The sequence below is a fragment of the Dermacentor albipictus genome, chromosome 1 (genome assembly GCF_038994185.2).
Source record: "Dermacentor albipictus isolate Rhodes 1998 colony chromosome 1, USDA_Dalb.pri_finalv2, whole genome shotgun sequence".
Taxonomy (NCBI): domain Eukaryota; kingdom Metazoa; phylum Arthropoda; class Arachnida; order Ixodida; family Ixodidae; genus Dermacentor; species Dermacentor albipictus.
This window is the reverse complement of record NC_091821.1, coordinates 485,687,981-485,693,980: the sequence shown is the minus strand read 5'-3', so window position 1 is coordinate 485,693,980 and position 6,000 is coordinate 485,687,981.

Here is a 6,000-nt window from a genome sequence, read left to right as displayed (position 1 = left end):
ATCAGCGCACCCTATACGACAGAAGCCATACAGTCTATTCCCGACTGAGCCCAAGATAACTGGCGAGCAAGTTCAGGAAATGCTGCACAGGGGGGTAATTCAGGAGTCCGCGAGTCCCTGGGCCGCACCTGTCATTATGGTGAAAAAGAAAGATGGCAGTTGGCGATTCTGTGTTGATTATCGGCAGCTAAACAACGTTACCAAGAAAGATGTCTACCCACTTCCAAGTATAGGTGATGCCTTAGACTGCCTTCATTCGGCTTCTTACTTCTCTTCTGTAGACTTGCAATCCGGCTACTGGCAAAACCCTATGCATGCCCACGATAAGGAAAAAACAGCGTTTATAACACCTGATGGACTTCTTGAATTGAATGTCTTGCCATTCGGCTTGTGCACCGCACCCGCCACCTTCGAATAGTTCATGGATACTATTCTTGAGGTTCAAAGTAGGAGATACCCACGTGCTCCCTCCACGATGTTATCATCTTTGAGCGCAGATTTCACGAGCACAACAGGCGTCCCGGCATTGTCCTCAACTGTATACAGAAGGCTTACATTTGCTAAATTCTAAAAAGTGCCCCTTTGGTGAGCGCCAAGCCTTGGTGTTGAGTCATCTTGTGGACAAAGACGACGTCAGGCCTGAACCAGCGAAGACAGAAGCTGTTGGAGCATTTCAACTAACTCAGTCTGTAAAACAACTTCCTAGCTTTCTAGTGGACGCCTGATTGTTCTGCTTCCTTTCTACAGCTGAAGTTTCTGCTTACCTTCCGACACTTCAATCCTTCCGCGCCAACAGAAGTCCACAAAGAAGCGAGTAGTGTAGGTCTTGGTGCTGTTCTGGTTCAACGTTTTGATGACAAACACGCCGTCGCCTACGCAAGTCGGTCATTACGCAAACCCGAGCGTAACTACATGGTGGCTGAGCAGGAATGTCTTGCTGTTATTTTTGCGGTGCAGCGATTTCTTGAGGACATCTCTTTACGATCGTCACCAGCTATCATTCTTTGTGCTGGCTCGTGAATCTTAGCAATCTATCTGGACACTTTGCACGAGGGGCCCTGCGTCTGCAAGAGTACAGTTTCCCTGTACTTTACAAGAGCGGCCGACGACATGTTCATGCCGACTGCCGTTCCCGGAAGCCTCTTGTACAACGGAATGCAACGCCGACAGTTTCGACCACCTCATCGCATCCATACAGCGTGATTTCCCAGATGCCACAACCTTCGCAAGACAGCAACGTGATGATCCGAGTTTAGAGCCACTTTTCTCTATCTCGAAAGAGTCGACATCATGTAGTTTTTGTGTTCGGGTTGGAGTCATATATAAGAATTTCTCCACGGCAGGTGCCCGGTTTGTTATGGGGGTGCCAGAAGTCCTCTGCTTTTCTGTTTTGCGCGTCGTGCAATATGATCCAACTTCAGGTCACTTAGGGTCCTTGCGGACCCTCCGCCGAGCCAAATAAAGATTTTACTGACCTCAAATGTGCAAGGCAACAGAGACCTACGTAGGCACGGCAGGTGCCCGGTTTGTTCTGGGGGTGCCAGAAGTCCTCTGCTCTTCTGTTTTGCGCGTCGTACAATATGATCCAACTTCAGGTCACTTAGGGTCCTTGCGGACACTCCGTCGCGCCAAATAAAGATTTTACTGACCTCAAATGTGCAAGGCAACAGGGACATACGTAGGCACTTACACTGAGTGTCAAATTCACAATAACACCTACTGCAGCTCCCGCCGGTTTCTCACAGCCTGTGGTGCCACCCACTTCCCCCTTTGAGCAAGTAGGCATCGACCTCACAGGACCGCTCCCACGTTCTCCAAAGCCAACCGGTGGATCAATGTATATGCCGACTGCCTCACTCGGTTCTGCGAGACGACAGCACTACCCTCTGCAACTCCAGGCGACGTTTCAAAGTTTACATTGCACTGCATTGTACTTCGTCATGGTCACCCTTGAGTGATCATTAGCGACCGTGGCGGTCAGTTCACAGCTGATGTTGAAAAACATCTACGTTTGTGTACTTCCAGCCTGCGACAATCAACGCCTTATCACCCGCAGACCAATGGTCTGCGGGTGATAAGAGTGATAAGGGAGCGAAAGAACAGAACAGTTGTCAACATGATTTTCATGTACGTAGTCTCAGACCACAAGAACTGTAACGAAGCATTGCCATTCGTCACTTTCGCAGACAACACCACACAACATGAGACCACTGGATACAGTCCGTGTTTCCTTCTTTACTCTCGTCCGCCGAGGTACACGTTGGACACTATTTTTCGTTATGGTAATCACGAGGACACTTGTATCACGGAAGCCCTCCACGGAGTGGAGGAGGTTCGCCGCCTCGCTCGATTACGTGCTCTAGATTCATAAAAGCAGTACAAATCCCGATACGATAGTCGACACCGGCAAGTCACTTACGATCCGGCTTACGAAGTGTGGCTGTGGACTCCCGTGTGTGAATGAAATCTATGCCAAAAACTGCTCGCCGACTATTTGCTTTGATTTCCCCCTCGTTGCCTTTATTGGTCCAGGGAGTGATACCATCGGCGTAGAGGGTCTGATTCAAATTTGAAATTTCATCGAGTATGCCTGGAAGACGGAGAAGCGCTAAGTTGACGAGAAATGGTGAAAGGATCGAGCCGCCTGGCACGTTGGCAATAACGTACGCACCCTGTGTGCCTAACGTTACTGAAGCCCATGTTATGTTTGCTATTGTTATAACGGCTGTGCATTTCAAGAGAAATGATCAGATATATGTGTAAGTTTTGATGCCGGGATTAATATTACATAGATTTTCGAGGATTATTCTGTATGAGAGGTTATGAAAGGCCTTATTTAAGTCAAAGCCCAGAATAGCGCTGGCGCGTTTGTTTTTTCTTTGTGGATGTCCCGTTTAAGACGAATCATGACATCCTGGGTGGATAACTTTGCCCTGAAACCAATTATTGTGTCGGGGTCGAGTGCTTTGTCCTCAGCGTAGTTCAGAAGACTTAAGGTTAACGTGCTCCATTATCTTGCCCAGACGAGAGGTTAGAGAGATGGGCCTCAAATGTGCTAGCGCTAGCTTTTTGCCAGGGTTAGGAATGAAAGTAATTTTGGCATGTTTCCAGCTTTGTGGGAGGGTGCCTGATTGCCACTAATGGTTGAGGAAACTTGTTAATGCGATAAACGATTTAAGGTCCAAATTTCGGAGACGCTTATTAGTTACTCCGTGCGCTCCAACTGCTGAACCTATGCAAAGTTTGCCTAAGGCGTTGCACACTTCTACATGTTCGATGCCCCTCTCTAGATAGGTATCGTCCTATCCGATGTAGTACTCTGGCAGCAATCCATTGTTTGTGGTGTTTCCCAATCACTGTTGAAGTTCACTAATGAGTGTGTCCTGAATGAATGAATGAAACCACTTTTATTCCTTATTAAAATGCGCCGAAGACGCTGCGGTGGAAAGAGGAGGGGTGTGAATGCAAAAGGGGAAGGGTAAGGCTGCCTCCGTTTTATTAATGAACGTCTTTGAGGCAGCTAAATGGGGACCGCCTGACGCTTGTGGCTGTCGCGGAGCCGATCGCCGACGGTTGGTGCTGCAGGGTCCTCAAGGAACAGCAGCAGTGCTCGCCAGAGCTCGATGGCATGGTCCGGAGACGTGGTATCCGGGCAAGCCCAAGTCCGGAGGGAAGAAGGCCAGGGTCCCCGCTGTATGGTGGCCAGGGCGCGAAGCCTTGGTGGGATGTAGAGGGGGCAATCCCAAGAAAGGTGGTTTAGATCAGCACGACATGTGCACATGGAACAGTACCCCTGTACCCGGGTACCGGTGTGTAAGTGGAGCCGATTGATCTTTTTGGGCCGATTTCACTAGGATCCAGGAGATGCCTGAGTAGAAGCCAGGCCTTATTGCTTCACAATTACCCAGTTATGCTATCGCAAATTTCGCCCCATTGTTGTTTTTCCAATTCAAGGGCATACTGGTCAATCGCCCTTTCTAAGTGAGCAATTTTTACACGGAGTGTCCTATAGAAGCGCTGCGTTTTACAGCGTTTGAGAAGGCTAGCATGCACTTCCCACATGTGTAGCGATTTAGTGTCTGTGGTGTGTTGCTCTTCAGATACAGGTGCCATCGAGGTGGGACATTCTACATCCGAGGCAAGATCGGGGATACAATTTTCCAGGTTAGATATATCGGTTGGAGCGTTTGCTCCCGAATTTTGCGAAATTTGTTCCAATCCGTGATTACGTATTGGGACATTCTTTGCCTTGTATTTGTAAAGTGGTTGATATGACATAATGATCGCTGCCCAGTGGGATACCTGTGTTGGACCATAGAATATCCCCTATGTTTCGGCAGTGTGAGGTCTGGAGATGTATCGACACTCACACTGTTGCCTATTCTGGTGGCAATTTGCGCGTCATTGACAAAAAGAGGCCAAGATTTTGTGCTGCAAACCAAATTTTGGTTCCTTTGGTATTGCATTTTCCGTAGCCCCATGCGGTATGTTGGGCATTAAAGTCTCCCACTATAAGAAGCTTGGCTCTCCCTGCTATTCTAGCAACCTTCTGAAGCAGACCGGGAAGCTCCGTACCTTTCTCCAAAGGCGAATTTTATACATTGAGGACAAAGAAACTAACGTTTTCCTTACCCTCTGGAATGATTTCCATGAGTGTATGAGGGGCTGATCTTCCGTCGTTATTGTGCGGAATTGCTACCATATTTCTCTGAATAAGAATTGCAGTGGCTGGGGGTCGTCCTGTGGGGTCATCAGTGGGAGATCCGAAAACCATATAGCTAGGTAATTTTATGACGCCGTTAATTTCTTGAATCTCTATAATGTGGGGGCATTTCTGAAGCCTTTGGATTTGGAACAGCATGTTGGCTTTTTTTGTTTTGACATCCCCTGCAGTTCCACTGCCGTACCTCAATTGCCCAGGTGCGTGGATCCATGTTGGCTGGGGGGCGGGAGTACTAAACGTTGGGGTTGAATTACCGGCGCTGGATGCAGGGTTCGCAGTGGTTCAATGGATTCGAGTCGTTGCATGATTTGCGAGAAAAAGCAAAGAAACATATTTTCAACTTTATTCTCAACCTGGGTAATGTATCTCATGCATTTGGCATCGACTTTTGGCATGGTTACAGATTTAGATGTGGGTCTCTTATCTGCAGGGGCTTCCGCCATTTTTTTGGCTTGCGGTTCCCCAGCAGTGGTCGCAGGGCTTTGAGCCCATTGATACTTCCCATAGTGTCCATGGCTTAGTCGTCTATGGTCCGGGGAGCAAATTACCAGCGCAGAGTTTTGACGGACTGGTGAGCACATTGCTAAAATAGCCTGATTTGCTGGTATCTGCTGATCCATAGAGTGAAGGCGCTTATTTATGTTTCGAATGCCCACAAACATTTTCTCAAAAGGGGAGTAAATTTTATCTTAATCCTGCTTCCGGAACTTCTTATGGGGGACTCTGGCTACCCAGCTCACCTGTTTCTCGAGCTTGCTCGTGTCTTTCAGCCCCTGCTGTCACTTCCTTCGCGGGAAGGAGACCGCAACCTTCCGCGTAGAGGTGGGAATGAGCTACAGCGGTCACTGGCGGCGTACACCGTTCCTTCCTCACTCGTCTTCTCTTGGCGTTGTCTTGGTCTTGATTCGCGTCGTGGTTCAGCTTTGGCGTTCTGGTTGTTCGGTGTAGCGGGCTTTAGTTGATCCGCGAAGCGGTACTCGCAGTTTTTGCTCCCAGCTGCATTTGTGCCTCCACAAACAATGCACTATGGAGTGCGATGGGGTGACTCGTCAGGGCCTGGCGGTGGGTGTTGTTCGCCGCAGCTGTGGCACAACTGCTGCAGCAGCTTGCTGCAGAAATCAGCGCGGTTTCCAATCATGCGGCAAATAAAGCATGTCTAGATTTTCGCTCTACATGAGTGTGTTTGTTTTTGGCTGACGCTCACACTTGCAAACCAAACATAGAACTTTCAAGTTTACACACCACACTCCGAACTTGAATTATCTCGCGAACAAAGT